Source organism: Heterocephalus glaber, unplaced genomic scaffold (genome assembly GCF_053883595.1).
Source record: "Heterocephalus glaber isolate CG9 unplaced genomic scaffold, H.glaber_assembly_v1.0 deba00000943, whole genome shotgun sequence".
Classification (NCBI taxonomy): Eukaryota; Metazoa; Chordata; class Mammalia; order Rodentia; family Bathyergidae; genus Heterocephalus; species Heterocephalus glaber.
Window position 1 is genome coordinate 14,435,870 of NW_028258175.1, and position 17,468 is coordinate 14,453,337.

A 17,468-nucleotide genomic window follows, 5' to 3' on the forward strand; every position below is an offset into this window, starting at 1 on the left:
CTACTCATAAACTCAATATCACTACCTTGCTGGGTGTTTTGGGGCAGGGAGTTGGGAGAAATTATCATCTAGCAATGCTGGAGAAGTTTTCGAAATAAAACCAAAAACAGATTTCCATAAAAATAGTATGGGAATTGAAATGAAGGAAGGGTTTATGAGAGGCGGAGGTTTAAAATCTGGGCAATCTAAAGCCTCATAACAGGCTCAGAGATAGCTTTTGAAGATGACAAATTGAAGTGGAGCATGTACGTTTTCATAGAATAAATTAATAGCTTTGTAATTATGTGCGAGAACACATTTGTATGTGACTCACATGCCTGTGTGATTATGTAAACTTGATTGTTCTTTTAACCTAAGCCAAGTGTACATGAAGGTCCAACAGTTGGGAGAATATGCCTTTAAAGGCATTTAGGACAATACTTCCCAGCCACTTGGTATTTGATTCTTGTAACAACTATTTATGCAAGGATTATGTGGGCTTCATGAATTTTTTTAAAAATCAAAATGGGATAAAATTACCTTCTTAGAAATAGATCTGATTTGTAGAGCAGTCGTAGGCACACAGCTCAGTTGAGTGGACAGTGTAGGGCTCCCATCTACCCCTCCTCCCCGCTCGTGCACGGCCTCCCACACCTCCTGCACCAGCATGGCACGTTTGTTACAGTGGCTGAGTACGGTGACATCATCCTCACCTCCAGTCATAGTAGGGGTCACTTGTCATTTCATGGTTTTGGACAAATGTATGCTGACATTTACTCACCACTACAGTATCACACAGCATAATTTCACTGCCCTACAATCCTCTGTGCTGTGCCTATCCTGCCTTCTGTAGGACATTGTATAGCTGGAATTGTGCAGTAGATACCCTTTCCAGATTGGCTTCCTTAGGAATGTACATTTAAGATTCAAGCTTTCATGACTTAACAGATCACTTTCCCTTTTAGCCCTGAGTAATATTCCACTGTTATTTATCCATCACCTATCAAAGGATATCCTGGTTGCTTCCAAGTTTTGGCAAATTTTTTTTTTTTTTGGTACCAGGGATCGAACTCGGGTCCTTGAGCTTGTGCAGCAGGCAGTGAAACCAGTAAGCCAAATCCATGGCCCAGTTTTGGCAAATTTAAAGCTGCCATAAACATCCATGTGCAGATTTTTGTGTGGACAAACAAAAGTTTTCAACTTCTTTGGGTAAATCCCCAAGAAGTGTGATGCTGGAACAAATGGTAAAAGTATGGTTGGTTTTGTAAAAAACTGTAAGACTACTTTTTCTGAGAGTTTAGGACCCTTCCTTAGAGAATCTGTAGTTGCTGCTGAGAGACAAAAGTTGAAAATTGGTGATGAAGGAAGGAGCGAAGCACATAGCTACAATGCAGTCTTGGCTCTGGAGGAACATGGGGCCACTGTGAATGAAATGAAACATGTTCTTGTGCAGGACAGTTGGAGCTGAGCTGTGCTTGTAATCGGAAATTATGTTCCTGTCTTCACAGAGGCAGATTGTGGGCCAGATGGACTTGAATTGATTCCTTTGAGCTGATACACTTTTTTTTTTTTTTCCAATACCGGGGATCGAACTCAGGACCTTGTGCTTGTGAGGCAGGCTCATTGCTGTTGAGCTAAATCCCTGGCCCCCTGATACACTTTTAAGTAATGAAATCCCAGAGTACATGCAGAAGTAAACCGTGCTTGGACCCAATCTTTGTCAGTACTAAATTGGAAGGGATCACACTTGGGGGCTTTTTGGAGCCAGCAGCAAATAAAGAGCTATTTTATTAAAAAAGACTCCAGGAGAGAAAATTCCCCTCTGCCATTTTGTTTCATGAGTTTATGAAAATTCTCATTAGTCGGCCCCCCACAGAAAAGACAAGCAAAGGAAAATTACTTTACAGCATTCAGTCAGAGTGACATTTTGTAAAGTAATTTTTTTCCTCAAAAGTCTTAAAACAACTGACCTTTTGAGCCATGAGAAATAAAACAGGCACCTGATTTAATTTGTAGAACAATGTACTTAAAGATTCAACCATCTGAATTTTGTGTATTGGACAGATATTTATTGGGTAAGTGTTCAGCAAATGTACTGTCTGGATACTTCTACAGCATGCCAGGAAGGTAGGAAATAGTTTATAGAAAGCTTAAAGCTGTCATTTGACCCAGTGAGGTGGTTGAGACAGAGTCTGATCTTTGGTTTTCTGAGAAAACAGGCTCAGAGGTTCACCCATGATTCAGAAGCTATTTGTCTGGTGCTTAGCTGATCTGGGGGTGAAGTGTCAGATTTCTGCCTATTACTGTGGGCTCTGTATCACACAGGATGGGGTTGAAATTCCTGCTCCACCACTAATTTCTGTGCCACCTTGGCCCTCTTATTTAACCTCTACAACTTGGGCCTACATCATACTCGGCACTAGAAGGATTAGATGAGAGGATGCAGTAAAATTGAGTGTTTGCTACGAAATCTCCACTTAATAACATATTCTTTCTAAAGCTACCAACAAGTTCTTTAAAGAATCACCCATAACCCCTGCTAAAGTAAGAAGGTTAAGGCTTGCGGTGGAAAGGCCTGTTGTCAATCGATTGGGACAGCTGCTCTGGACCATCTTTCCAGGATGGGAAGATGACGATCAGCTTCAGCCCTTCCCTATCCTTTGCTTCTCCTTGAATGCAGGGACAATTTCCACTCCTTTTACAGTGTAAATGTGAAAAGGCATGTGAGGAAGCAGGTCATTTATCACTTTCCAGAGAGCTTCACCCCCAACTTGCCCAGCCAGCTGGATCCTGGCTGTTCTTGGCTCTCTGGTGCAGGCCACTGGAGGGAGGGGCTGGGCTCACATGGTCTCAAGGATGAAAACCAGGTGAACTTGAGTGGGAGTGCTGAAGAAGGAGCCAAGAGGGACTGCGAGGCCGAGTTCTGTCTGCAGAGAGGCTGGAGGCAGCAGGAACCACTGGGAAGTGTGGGCTCTTGTACGTCCCCAGGCCTGGTGCAGCTTGCCTTGGCTTCGTGTTTGTTGAGAACAGCAGCTAACATGAAGCAGTGCCCTATGGCTCTTTCATGTCACCTCATGGGCTGCTTCCAGAAAGCCAGGAAATAGCTGGCATTCTTCCCTTTTAATAAGTAGGGAAATGGAGGCACAGAGAGGCAAAATTATTTGCCCATGGTCAAACAGAAAGTGGCACTGGCAAATTCAAAGTTGGACCTCTAACCTCAGAATCCTGCCCATGGCCTTCACCTGGCCATTACCTTTGAATGCCTCTTGTCTGGAAGTGAACCACGGTTTGGTTTGATTTGGTTTGGTTTTTGCCTTGCTGTGGATTGAGCTGTGGGCCTCGAACATGACAGACAAGAGTTCTACCACTGAATCCACCCTACCCACAGTTCCAAATTCTTATTCTTTTGGCAGTGCTGGGGATGGAATTCAGGGCCTTGTGCATGGTAGGCAAATACTCTACCACGGAGCTACAACCTCAGCCCAGAAAGAACCACGGTATCAAAAAGTACCAGGGTCAATCCACGTTTGGCCCAACGAATTCCTCTGGGGTTCAGTCTTCTCACCTGCAAACTGGGGATATTAAGAAGCCTTTGCAGGGGGCGGGGTTGCTGAAAAGGGGAGGACTTGTAGGCTCTTCCCAGCTCCTTTAACCCTCTCCCCCAAAGCCCTGAAGCAGCTGGGACCCATATGGGTGTTGGGGCGGTACCCGTTCCCGGCTCTGCTCCGAGCAGAGTGGACCCTTCCCGCCCCGGGCGGCATCTCTAGGGGATTTTCCGAGGCTCATCCTGCGGGGGCCCGCGCAGCATGAAGCCCTCGTCCCCAGGCGGCAGCACCCAGAGGCCGCTCGCACCATATTTAGTCAGGGGGAACGGAACGGGCAGCCCCGGGCTGGTATGCGGCGCTGGGAATTCCTGGAGGAAGGATCCCTCGCCTGGCCTTTTTGGGTTGTCTCCCGCCCAGCGCCCGTGGAGGGAGGACCGGCGGGGTCCGGCTCGGCTCGGCCAGGCCCGGGAACCTCGAATCCGGTTCTCGCGGGGAGCAGGAGCCGGGTATCCCCGACCTGGAGCGGGGCCAGCCCACTGCCTCGACTGCCTTTTATGGCCTGTGCCTGCGCGCGTGTGACAGGATAGGGACGGGGAGAAGGCGGGGAGCCAGAGCCAGTGAGCAGAGACGGTGAGACTCGGAGACGAGGGCAGAACAGGGTGACGGCTGCGGAAGGCGGGGGCAGCGATGGACAGGGGACAGACGGACGAAGCGGAGGGCGAGGGGCGACGGAGCGCCCCCTGGAGGGCGGGTGGCCTCTTCGCCGCCGCAGCAGCTCTGGGGAGGGGAGCTCTGGGCTGCGGCCCTGCGGGTTGCGCCCCACCCCGCCCGCGCCCCCTCGCGGCCCGGGCGCGGGGCCGGAGCCGCGCCGCGCCGTGCCGTGACCCGTCCAAGTGCACACACCGGGGGTGCGGGTTCTGCCCCTTTCAGTCCTGAAAGGATTGAACACTGGTGGAGGTGGAGCGAGGGCAGAGTGGGAAAAGTAAAAATTCCCTTCCCGCGCAGTTCCCAACCAGCGCTCGGGGAGAGGTGGGACGCCGCCTCGCCCTTTGCAAAGTTCTTTACAAATCCCCTTCCTTAGCCTTCACGCAGCCCCTTCTCAGCCCGGGCGAATCAGACGAGACCAGGAGAGGGGGTGTCGGGTCGGATACCCCACCGTCCCCGCTCGCTCCGGCAGCAGGGGTTAAATAAAGCCTTGCGTCTGCGAGTGGCTCGGGCAAGAAATTCTTGCGTATCCCCTACAGACGCTGCCCGCTCCACTCTTCTCCAGGGACCCAGGATCTCGGTGACAGCCCGGGCGAGGGGTGGCCTGGGGCGCCCCCAGCGCCCTAGCGAGCGCCGCCACCAACAGGAGCCGCAGGGCCACGCGCGACAGCGGCTCCTTTGGGCCGCGCAGGGGGCGCAGCGGAGGGTGCAGCAAGGGGATAGCCCACCCCACCCCCCCGCCGCCCTGGCCCGCCTCCTGCTCCCCCCACCCCCCGGGTAGCTCCGGTCTATAAAACCCGGCGTCCCAGGCCTGGAGGGAGGTTTCGACGCCCCGGCCTGGGAGGTGTGCCAGATCTGAGCTCTCTCCGTCCAGTTCCTTCTCGTCAGGCCCCCAGTTGGAGGACTGTAAGTACTAGGGGTCCCGTTGGGGCAGACTGGGCGGTGGGTTTGAGGGTCCTGCGGGGCATTCTGTAGGTCTCTGTCATCCTCTTAGAAGGACTATGGCGGGATCCCGTCACCCCAGATTATCCCCTCCCAACCCGCATTTCCCAAGGTTGCCAATGAGAAGTACCCCTTGTTAAAGGTGCCAGTCCCTCTAGCCCACTGCAGTGCTGCTAGCAACTCCAGAAAAAAAAAAACTGTACTTAAAATAAAAGCCAGGGGCTGGAGATGTAGCTTAGTGGTAGAGCACTTGTCTAGCATGCATGAGGCCTTTGGTTCCATCTGCCAGGCTGAAAAAAACAAAACAGAACAACCCAGGACTGGCTATGAGGCGCTCCGACTCTGACCGTCAGGCCTTTTCACTTTAATTCTAGGCATTAAAAAAAGGCGCACCTTCACTTCGCTGAAAAGACACTTTGCTAACATCCAGGCACCCAAAGTGAAGCTGCAAGTGGATTGCAAAGCATCTGTTCAGCTGTGCTGAGACTGTGTTAACCCTGTTAACAGCACACTGGGGCGGGACACGGCGGGAGAGAGCGTTTTTATCACGTGCGCGTGCGCGTTGATAACCCCGGGAGATAAGGGTTATGACAGAGCAGTTTTCCAGACCCAGTCCTCTGAATTAAAATGAATGAATAAATTCAAACTCATCCAGGGTGACCACAGGGCCCCAGGCACCAGGTGGGATACCAGAGTCCCCGTTTGAGCCCAGCACCTACAGGTGCATTTGGTAAGATGATGCTGGGCTTCCCACTGGGTCAGCACGAAGTTGCTCTCATGGGGATAGAGCGGGCCAAATGGAAGTGTGCCTGCTGGTGGATTTTTGCCATTTCCTGAAAGGCATCGTTCAAAACCATACTTGTCACGATGCAAAAGAAAATACTGAAATGCCCAAGATAGGGAAGGTTTAGTGACGGTGTTAAGAGCTGATTACACTGTGAACTGGCCAGGGCTTGGCAGAGGGGCTCAGGCTGACTGAATAAACTACTTCCCATAGTTGTGTTTTCTTTGGTGCAGGCTTCATTTCTTTGGTTTACGTAAGATGCTGCTTTAAAGGGAGCTTGAAAATGCTGAGCTGAAGTCACAGGTGACAGGGTGTAAAGTAAGATTGAGTATCATTGCAAGGAAAAGCCTTTCCCTGGTGTCTTCTCTCCCAGATAGCTACTGTTGATGGAACACTTAAGTGGCAGGCCCTGTAGCAGCATTTAACTTAAGTGAGCTCGTTTAGTCATTGCAATCAGTGCCACATGATGCTTGTTTAATATACAAGGCAGCTGAGGCTCAGAAATGTTAAGTGGCATGCCGAGTGTCACACAGCTAGTAAGTGGTGGAACCCATTTCCTGGCCAGTCTGATACCAAGTTTATACCCTTGACCCCACCATCTTTTTGCTTTACTGAGGACAAAAACTTCTTGATGGGGTCAGGTTTCTGGTAGGAGCAAATGCTTCCAGCAAAGTAAATATTTATCATCATCTCTTTGAAGAAGACTTAAACTGACCTTTTGCAAATTTAAAATAAAAAAGCACTGTTTGTTCCCTAGAGGGGCGATGAGCTGAGGTGGGCTGTCATCCCCAGACCCCAAAATGTGACCTTGCTGGTCTCCTTTGAGCAGAATCCTGGGTTGGCCTGTTAAATACCATTTTTTTATTATATCATGTCTAAAATAGATGTGCTATTCCGTACAAGGTATTTGTTATGGATTTATCATTACTTTTCTGTGGGAGGGCTGAGATCGAAGCAAACATGCCCTTGTATGGTAGCATTTTGCATGAGGCCATCCCCAGCCCCCTGGCCAGTTACCCAGCCTCACTGCAGCCTCGCTGCTCGAGGCTCTGGGGATTTGTCTGCCTTGTCCTTCTCTGGCAGGGACCAGTGGAGAGACCCAGAGGAGAAGACACTCGGGAGGAAAGGAAGATTATTTTTTTCTACCCCTTTTTCACTTGTAAGTTTTATTTTTTTGCATCAAATCTAAATTGGTGGAATTTATGCTTCAAGCCCCACTGTGTAATTCTAAAATCACATGTACATTAGATTTTTCTGGGAAACGAAGGCTGATTTTCAATCCACTAGAAACACTGAAGGTGATAAGCAAATGTAAAACTCATTGATGTTGGCCTCTCCAAATGTCAGTTTTCCCATCTGTAAAATGGGACTGATGAGAATAGCCAACGTGTGGTAAGCACATCCACTGGGTGACTTGCTGAAGCCTTTCAGGGAGTTCTCTTATTAAGTCTTTACAAGACCCTTTGGAGAAGATACTAATATCATTACAAATATGAAGTCAAAAGCTTGCTCAACTAGCCAGCAAGGAAGACAGAATCATCCAAACTAATTGCTTTCTAAGACCAGAGCCTATGGAATTACCTTTCAGGGAATGTTAGCTAAGATAATGCATATGAAAAGTGCCAGGCCCTTGACACTTTGGTGACGGTCATTTATAGCAGTTATGACCAGAGATGTTAAGGAGCTTGCTTGGTGTGGCACACCGAGTCCTTGGCAGAACCAAGAAGCCTACGGTGTGGTCTTTGCCTAATGGAGAAACTTGTCCCTAATTTTTCTTCCGTATAATCTGTTTTTTGGGAACTTACTTTCTATCTAGGGCTCAAAGTAGTGATTAGAAACTTCTGCTGTGTTATTGCTGTAGCTCCTTGCTAGGTCAAGACATGATTTGCTCAGGGTCTTGGGACCTTTTCAGAGCTCGCCTGTGCCTGGGAAAAGCCTATCCGGCTTCCACATTGGCCCTTTTGCTCCCTGGTTCTTAATGTCATCAGTGGCTTTAGTCTTATTCCCCATGGCCACATGAAGGGGGACACTGAGTTTGGAAACGGCCAGGGAGGAAACTGGAAGAGCCTCATCTGTGATCAGAGGATGGAGGCAGAAGCTGCCCAGGATTCTAGAAAGGGGAGCCCAGGGTCACAGCTGGCGTCAGGACACCAGGGTCCCATCCTCATCAAAGTCTCTAGGAAGGCACAGTGGGACTGGCCACTCATTCCCACAGACTCGGCCTCGCCTTGCTGACTACACAGTGCTCCCTCTGCACCGTGGGTCCCTGCCTTTGAATTCAGTCAACCATGGACTGAAAGTATTTTTTAAATTGCATCTGTACTGAACACATATGGAGGATGTTCCTCTCATCAACAGTCCCCAAGGCATGCATTATAGCAACTGTTTATACAGCATTTGCATGGGTGTTAGAAGCAATCTAGAGAGGATCAGAAGTCCCCGGGAGGGTGTGTGGCGGTGATATGCAAGTGCTATGGCATTGTGTATGAGGGACAGGAGCGCCTGCAGGTTTTAGGGCCCGCAGGGGCCCTGATACCCATCAGCTGTGGATGAGGTAGGGGTGACTGTACCTCTTGCTCCCCTTTTCTAGCAAAGCACATAGCAAATGACAAGACTCTCAGAAGGGCAGGTGGCTGGGGCCTTGAGGGCCATTATAGTCACTCCGTCACCAGACAAAGTCTCTTTCTGCTCTGTTTCCCTCCCTCTTGTTCCCCCACATTTCCACGGGTGGCCATAGTGAATGTATTCTTGTATAGCAGTCTGGAATTTTTCTAAGTTAAACTTTTATACAAATGTTAACATTCTGTAAACTAATTTTTTTCGCCTAATTACGTATCTTCAATATCTTTCTATGTCTGCACACTTTGGCCCTTTTTCCATCTGCTGCATGGTATTCTTTTATATGGAAGAAGAAAATCTTGACCACTTGTTAAAATATACCAGGTTTATGGCACTATTTCTTATACATCGAGTTTCAGGGAATATCTTTGTACAGGTTGAATAGCCTTTATCTGATATACTCGGGACTAGAAGTGTTTCAAGTTTTGGAATATTTTGTGAATATTTGCATATATATATAAACGTATGTATATATGTGCGTATATATGGATATCTCTGTCTGTCTACCTTCCTACCTACCTACCTATCTATCGATGTCTTGGTGATGGGTCCTAATCATGCATGCCAAGCAAGTGCTGTACCACTGGGCTACATTCTCAGCCCCACTGTGTTTTAATGTAATCAAAGACACTAGGAAAGTTGTGGAATTTTCTACTTGTGGTGTCATGTCAGCACTAAGAAAAGCTTTGGAGGGTGAAGGGCGCACAGGTAATGGGGGAAAAAAAAAAGAACTAAGATGCATCATGTACAGGTATAAGCACCCAATGGTAAATGTAAACATATTGTATACCTAAAATGGACCAATAAAAGAATTTTTTTTAAAAAAGAAAAGCTTTGGATTTTAGCTTTTTGGATTAGGAATGTTCGACTTGTATATCTATTTTGTCTAATTTATAAGTTTATCTGTAGGATAACTTCTCAGCCATGCAATTGCTAAGTTAGTGGGCATGTACATTTCAAATGATAGTATTAAATGGCCCTTGAAAGAGCCGATTTCTACTAGGAACAGACGCATATGTGACTGTACCTTTATTTTAAGTCGTGGTATATCAGAGTTTAAGATGCAAAACATGAGGGAGGTGTTAGGGCCACAAGTGGCTGGTTCTCTCCCTTCCAGAAGGCCCTTGGCAGAGGCGATTCCAACTATTGCTAATAAAGTTATCTTGTCTTGGAGGGAAAAAAAATTTAATTTTACTAATTAAAAGAATTTCCTCCAAAGTGACTTAAAAAACAGTCATGCCAGGTGTGGTGGCACATACTGTACTTATAATGATAACCCCAGCACTCTGGAAGGCTGAGGCCGAAGGATGGCAAGTTCTAGCCCAGCCTGGGCAACATAATAAGACCCTGTGTAGAATTTAAGAAAAAAAATGTTAAAGGTTAGGGAAGTAGCTCAGTGTAAAAGCCCTAAATTCAACCCCCCATACCACACACACACACACACAAAAGGTACCCACAGGAGTTGGGCCCACTCAAGCCACGGGTTCCCAGTTCACCTTTTCCTGCTGAGGGCTGGGGCTTCCGTGGAGCTGTCGCCTTGGGCAGTGGCTGGTGTTGGTACCAGGGAGCAAGAGAGAGATTTTGTACCAAGAGAAAAGTGATTGTCAGATCTGGATGCAAATCCTGACTCCAGCTTGGACAAGTGAGGGGCTTTGGTTTATCCCCCTCCCCCAAATAAGCTACATGCCCAGTTTGTTTTTATTTTTTCCATTAAGTTTATTGGTACATTTTAGGTATAAAATACAGTTACATTCATCATTGGGATCTTATACCATTACATGAGTATCTTGGTTCTTATTTTTTTCCCCCTTCCCCTGCCCTCCCTTCACCCCCTCCACCCTTCCCTATTTGCAGAGACTTTGTTTCCATTTTTTTCCTTTTCTCATATTTTTTCTCTTCCCTTCTTTCCCTTCCCCTACCCCAGTTTGTTTTTATTTTGAGACAGGGTCTTGCACTGCTACCCAGGCTGGATTTGAACTTGGGATACTTTTGCCTCAGCTTCCCGGAGTGCTAGATTACAGGTGTGAGCCACCCCACCTGGCTCTTTTTATCACTGACGACCTCACTCATCTTAGCAGGAAAATAGGGCTAACAAATAGAGCCCACCTCCTGAATCCCATGAGAAATAGTGAGGTAGCGTGTGTAGGACACTGCCTGAATTCATGCCCGAAGAATAATATAGAGTGGCTGTTTTCAGTAAGAGATGTAGAGCCCAGATGGCCTCCCAGGACAGACTGGGCCTGAAGGACAAGTGCACCATACTGCTCGGCCCCTCTCCTGGGCACACTGGGGGCTCCTTCCAGCTCTTGTGGGTATAGCCTTCGGGCTCCGAGAACGTTCATCTTGCCTGCGTGGCATTTAAAATCCATGAGGGAGTAATGTGAGGCCAGGCCACCACTGTTTCTTCCAAATGAAAAAGCCAGACAGAGAGAGGGAGAGTAACTTGCCTGGAGTCACCCAGTGCAGGGCAGAGCCGGGGCTGGAGCTGGAGGCCTTCGGTCAGAGATTAGTGAGCAGCTGATAGAATGAAGTAGCGGTTGTTGGAAAGGAACTGGGACCCAGACAGCACTTGTAGGTGTTTCAAACATTGCTAATGGCAGTAGAGGCAGAGTTCTTTGGTTTCATTCAAATGCTCGGGTCAGCCATGGTGGTGCACACCCATAATTCCAGCTACTTAGAAGGTTGAGGCAGGAGGATCACAAATTCAGGACCAGCATGGGCCATTTAGAGAGATCCTGTCTCAAAATAAAGAGCTGGGGATGTAGATCAGTGCCACACGGGTTCAACTTCCAGTACAACAGGGGTGGGGAAAATAATTTCAGAGCAGTCCTTGATCATGAATGGCTTAGTGTCTGTTAGTTCTGGGTAATAATCCTGCAGATGTCCTTGCAGCCCTCAGGGTGGGAGATGTAGGGGAGATGGGGATGGTGGACGGATGGCACGAAGTGGAGGATGCAGTCTCCGAGGTCGGCCTCTGGTTTGAGGTGTTTCTCCACCTGGTGGGCTGCTTCAGTCATCTTGCCCAAGGTAGCCTGTTTTCACTGTGAATCTAGTTCTCAGTGGGGGCCCGTTTTTCCCCACCAGGGGCATTTGACATCTAGGGATCCGTTTCTGAACATCATGGCTTGGGGGAAGGGTGGCTACTGGCATCGAGTGGGTTGCTGCTGGACTCCTATAATGCACAGGATGGTCCCTATAGGAAGAACTGTCCAGCCCCAAATGTCAGCCCCAAACAGGGGTGAGAAACCCCCTTCTAAAGCCAGCACTGTAGTAGGGAGCAGAAGGCTCAGTGTCACTTTAATTCAACCCAGAATCCCTGCTGCTGGCGCTGTGTTCTCCAATGCCTGCTGCAGGTTTACAGCTCAGGCCCTGAGAGAGCTTCTCCTTGCCTCTGTGCCTCTTCTCATGCCTGACCCAGCACTCCTTGCCTTACCAGTCCTATCCCAAAGTGTTAAACACCCAAGGCTCCGGGTGTGTGCTGAGGCAAGTCCTTATACCGGAGAAACCTCATTTATCTTGAGCCTTGAATTCTCCAGGACTGACTGAGGATATGTGCCCTGTGTTCTATAATTCCTCTGTCCTCAAGTTCTCCACGTACTGCAGAGGAGGTGGGCAGAGATCAGAGGTCCCCGAAAGGACATCTTTACTCAGATTCCACCATAACTAACCGTACGGTGACGGGCAAGTTATTTGATTTCTCTGTACCTCAGTTTCCTCATTTGTAAAGGAGGGATGGTGTCTCTTTTAGGGTGTTTGAGGGGATTCAAGGAGAGGGTGATGTGATCTAGCAGCTATTGTTAGTCCTATTGGTAGGGCAGCTATGGGCCCAAGTTGCTTTTGGAGCCCCAAGTATGCAGGAGCCAAGGAGCTTTTGGATTTCGAGATTTGCCAGGCGCTTGGATGTCCTAACGTGTTCTGCCTCGAGATGAAGGGCAGGGAGTGCGGGGCACCTTCCTAGTGGATCTGACATCAGTACTGTGTCTGAAAAGCTCTGCGACCTCCCTGTCCCATTGCACCCCAGTATATGAGAGAGTCAGGGCTCCAGGGAGCCGGGTGTGGGAAATGCGCGGTCACAGCATCTCATCGGCAGATGTCCCATCGGTGTCTGGTTTGTGACCAAAGCCACTCCCACACATCCTAACTGTCAGAGGCACCAAAGCCGCCCAGTGAGCCGGCCATGCTGTTTTTTAAGGTAGATACTGAATCTTCGCACTTGGTCTTGTTTGTGCTTTTGAGTCCTAGATTAGACGAGGTTCCTGGAAGTGGGATCTGTGTGTCCTTTCATTTTTCTGTTGAATCTTTTGCTATTTTTTTCTTCCGATTTTTCTTCTTTCTTGCAGTACTGGGTATCATACCCAGGGCCTTCTAATTATAGAACCACACCCCCCAGCCCTTTTTATGCTTTTAGTAGTACATGTTTTTGGTGCATAATGATCTTTATCGCGAGGAGTTGGTACGAGTACATATGGCGGATTAATTCTTCTTTTTTCCCCCCTTCCTCCCCCTCCTTCCAATTCTTGGTCCCCTTCGCATTTGCAAAAGCTCCATTTTCATCTTTTCCCTCCAAATTCTTTTTTTATCTCCTTCCCCTCTCCTCCCTCCCCTTCACCTCTTGTTCCCCCATACATTTGAAAAAGACCTCCTTACTTCCTATTTATCTTCTATTTTGTGTTCTCTGTCTCACTCTGTATATACACATACATATATATATTAAGTTTCTCTGATAAAAGAAACCATACAGGGCTGGGGATTTAGCTCAGTGGTTCTGGCGCCTGCCTTGCCCGAGTTTGATCCTCAGTACCAAAAGAAAAAAAAAGAAACCATACAATATTTAAGCTTGTGTATCTGACTTATTTTACTTAATATTATGGTCTCAAGTAGCATCCATTTACCTATGAATGCCTCAAGTTCATCTTTCTTTATCCCAGCCCTTTTAAAATAATTTAATTTTGAGACAGGTTCTCACTAAGTTGCCCAGGTGTGACTCCTGCCTCAGTCCTCCCTCATTGCTGGGATTACAGGTGTGCACCACCATGCCCAGGTTATTTTTTTTTTTTTCTGATTTCTAAGGCAACACATCTACAGTACAATTGGAAAATACCCACTTAGTTATCACCCCGCTCAGAATAAATAAAACTCTGAGCTCTCTTGGTCCGATTGGCTATTTTTGGAGAAAACTACAGTGATTGCTTAGTAATGTAAATAGACTTCACACTACTGAGCCGTGAGCTTACATGGTTAAGGCGGTACATTTCACTTAAAGAGAAACAAGAAAGAAAGTATATTTTACATGCAGAGGAACAGGCCATGGGCCTGTGGCTTGATGGATTTCCCCAAGGTGAACATAGGCTTATGACTGCCACTCAATCAAGCAAAAGAACATCACCCGGGCATGGTGGTGCTGCCTGTCACCCAGCATTCTGGGAGCCTGAGGCAGGAGGATTGCAAGTTCCAGCCCAAGGTGGGCAACATAGCAACTTATCTCATGATAAAATAAAATAAAATAAGGGCTGGGGATGCAGCTGAGTGTGAAGGCCCTGGGTTCCATCCTCAGTACATGAAGGAAGGCCAAGGGAAAACACGAGCCCCCACAATGCCCCCATGCCCTGTCTTTCAAGTCACTTTGTCCCTGGGTAATTCTTCTTTTACCCTGAACTCTATTGCCATAGACTTATTTTCTTTGATTTTGAGCCTCACTTACACAGGGCCATAATCCTCTCTGTGTCTGCCTTCTTGTGCTCGGGGTGTTTTGTGGGATTTATCCTTTTTGTGCTATGAAACTGTAGCTCCCTTAGTCTGATCTGAGCCTAAGTTGAATGTTGTTTATTGCGTGCCAGGCACCTTAAAAGGCTGCTTCATTTATCCAAAATAATCTACAATAACAGGTAGATCACAGGAAGTGAGGAGATAGATCTTTCTCAAATGGGAGGAGGATTGAGAGATGGAGGGAGGTGTGGGGGAAAGGAAGGAAAGGGAATGAGAAAAAGAATCCAGTTGCGCTGTGTGAATGTACCAAGGCCACGAGGAGTGTGAACATTATATACTACAAACATGTGCTAATAAAGACTCCACAGAGCTTCTGGGGAGCCAGCTCAGCCTGTGTAGGAGGCGGATGAGCACAGTCTCAGAAGACAACCTTAGATCAGAACCCAGCTCTGCCACTTGCTAGCTGCGTGTCCTCGGGCAGACTTCCTCATCTCTGAGCATCTATAAAAAGTAGACTCCATCTCTTCCAGCTGTGGTGAGGTTGAGGATTTAACACAGGGCCTGAGGGGTCAGTGGGTGTGAACTGTCGCTGTGAGCATTGGGAAACTCAGCCCTGGGAGATAGTGCAGGATCTACATTGCTTTCAAGAGGAAGACAGCTTGGGTCCCCCCCTCCCATCCCCATACTGGGAATCGAACTCAGGACCTTGCACTTACAGGCGGGCACAGCGCCACTGAGCTACATCCCCAGAATGTTGGTTTTTTGTTTGTTTTTCTGTCTGTTTTGAAGTTTTTTTACAACATGAGAAATGGAACCCAGTGAGCACCATTGAGCCACATCCCTAACCTTTTAAAGTTTTAAAAAAAATTATGAGATGGTTTTGCTAAGTTGCCCAAGTTGACCTCAAAGATGAGATCCTCCTGCTTCAGCCTCCCAAGTAGCTAAGATTATAGGTGTGTATCCCCATGCCAGCTCAATTTTATATAATGATATTTTTCCTGTTAGGAAATTGTCAAACATGTGCAAAAGTGGAGAGAGCAGTACTGCAACTATCTGTCAATCTCAGCAGTTAGCAGTGCTGAGAGCTCCTCTCCCTGCATCTTTACCTGCTCTGGTGAGTCCATGAGGAGCCCCGGGGTATCCCTGGCTCCACAGTCCTTCACCTTAAACATACAAAATCACAATACCATTTTCATATCAAGGAATTTCAGAAATTCTTCAATATAAAAAAGTCAGTGTTCGAATTTTCCTGCTTTATAATTTTTTGTGTGTGTTTTGAGGGTGTGCTTTCAAATACTACTCTATTTTTTCTAACAATTATATTCCATTTTGCTAAGTTTTCTGTATTATTTTGAGAAAGGGCCTCACTAAGTCACTAAGTTGCCCAGGCTGGGGTTGAACTTGTGATCCTCCTACCTCACCCTCCGTTGGTGCTGGGATTGCTTTTTAAAAAATGTACACCAGGGCACCTCTCCCATTATGGGGCTGGGTGGGGTCTCTCTCTGGGCTTCGGACTCCACCCGGCCCAGTGCAGAGGCGGTGGCTGGGGGTGGAGGGGGGCCAGGCCAGGGTGGGGCTCCCAGCCGTGGGCAGCCCCTGGCTGTGCTGAGGGCTGAGCAAGGAGCAGCCTGCTAAGAAAACAGTGCGGCCCATTGCCAGCCGTAACCCAGCACTCTGTGGCCCTGGCACATGAGAGCCGCTGGGCAGCCTGATCTATTCCTCCCAGCAAAGCCTCTACAGCCATACAGCCACAAACCGTTTCACTGTATTTCCACAGACACAAGTCAATAGCCTGGGATTTCCACATTTGATTTGGTGTTTGAGTTTTTCCCCAGCCTCTGTTCAGAAGCTGCCATGTGCTTACAGGGGCGATGCATTTGTACACGGGTTCAAGCCTAACTCCTGATAGAATTGCTTCTGCTTTTCCTTTGGAGTTAACGATTATGCCTTGCGTTTCAGCACTACTACTCTGGGGTCACTCCGGAGAGTTGTTTCATGTGCTAAACAGCTGAAACCATTAGAGTATGGGAGGGAACCCTACAGTATAAAGATACAATACATGGTATTATTTAAGGAGCAAAAAAGCAAACCAATGATTCGGGATTACTTGAGGTAATGGCTGTGTGAGTTTTCATAACATTTATTTTCGTGAGACAGGACACAGCTGTTTGTATGTCTTGGAATTTACATAGATTTCAGATGTTAAACACGTATTTTTAGTGTTCTGAGTTTAAGCAGCTTATTTATCTACATGGCATTAATTGATTTATCTATTATTATTCTTTAGGGTTTGCCTTTCAGCAGTGACAGGTTATGGATTCTTCAGTTACCTATGAGCATATATACCAAATGCTTTTCAAATTGACCAAAAATTTGAACTATCTTCTAAATATTGCACATTATGTTTTTGGTAAAATGCAATATGTTCTGAGAATAGCATATTTAATAGAAAAAGAAACATTCTTAAGCTCTATGTGTAACTACAGTCATTAATTTTTTCCTTTCATACACTTAGTTTTAAAGTATTGTGTTTAAAACATTTATTAGTCTTGGTCCTCTATTTGGAATCTTTAGTTTTCCTGAAAAATCGTTCCATTGCATTAACATTTACTATATTTGTAGGTTTATTTTTATCAAAGGACACAAATTGAGTGGTAGACTGTAAAACTGGTATAAACAGAGTACAATTTCCTGTCAGAACCCAAATACTAAGGAACGTAGGAATCCATCTATGTATGAAATATGCAAAAAGTTTTGGTATCTAATTACAAATCTTACTGTGGCTCTAGGACCACTTCAGCCAAAAGAAAAATTTCCCCCAGTAATATTTGCTTCAGAAGCAAGATAAAAAAGAGAAAAGTATTAGGCAGTATGTATAGTAGAGACAAAGAGAAATCTCCCTTTCTGAAAGTAATGTTTTTAACTCTGTTCTACAAATACTATAAATTTTCAATTTGAAAAAATTCCACTGAACTTTAAAGTTATAATGTTTATAAGTGTGATATTAAAGGCCTTTGAGATTAAAATTTAGATTTGAAGGAACTAAAACTTTGAAAAGGGCAAAAAAAATAAAAATGCACAACACAGCTTTATTTCTGATGATTGCCTGGATGTGTGACTGTGTGTGTGTGTGTGTGTGTGTGTGTGTGTGTGTGTAGGGGAGGGGACATCTTCCCTACCTCTCTGTG

The 17,468-nt window shown here is 46.8% G+C and overlaps 1 protein-coding gene across 6 annotated transcripts in view; it reads left to right on the plus strand.

Annotated features, from left to right (window-relative positions):
- Positions 1-4,046: 4,046 nt before the first annotated feature.
- Myh11 (myosin heavy chain 11) overlaps positions 4,047-17,468 on the plus strand; it is a 104,315-nt gene continuing 90,893 nt past the window's right edge. For 5 of the 6 annotated variants that reach the window (XM_087209195.1, XM_087209190.1, XM_087209196.1 and 2 more), the window contains exon 1: positions 5,002-5,135. The gene's annotated coding sequence lies outside the window, so the exon portion shown is untranslated. Of the gene's footprint in view, positions 4,155-5,001; positions 5,136-17,468 lie in introns of those variants that run through there. The other variant, XM_087209191.1, reaches the window with a different exon arrangement.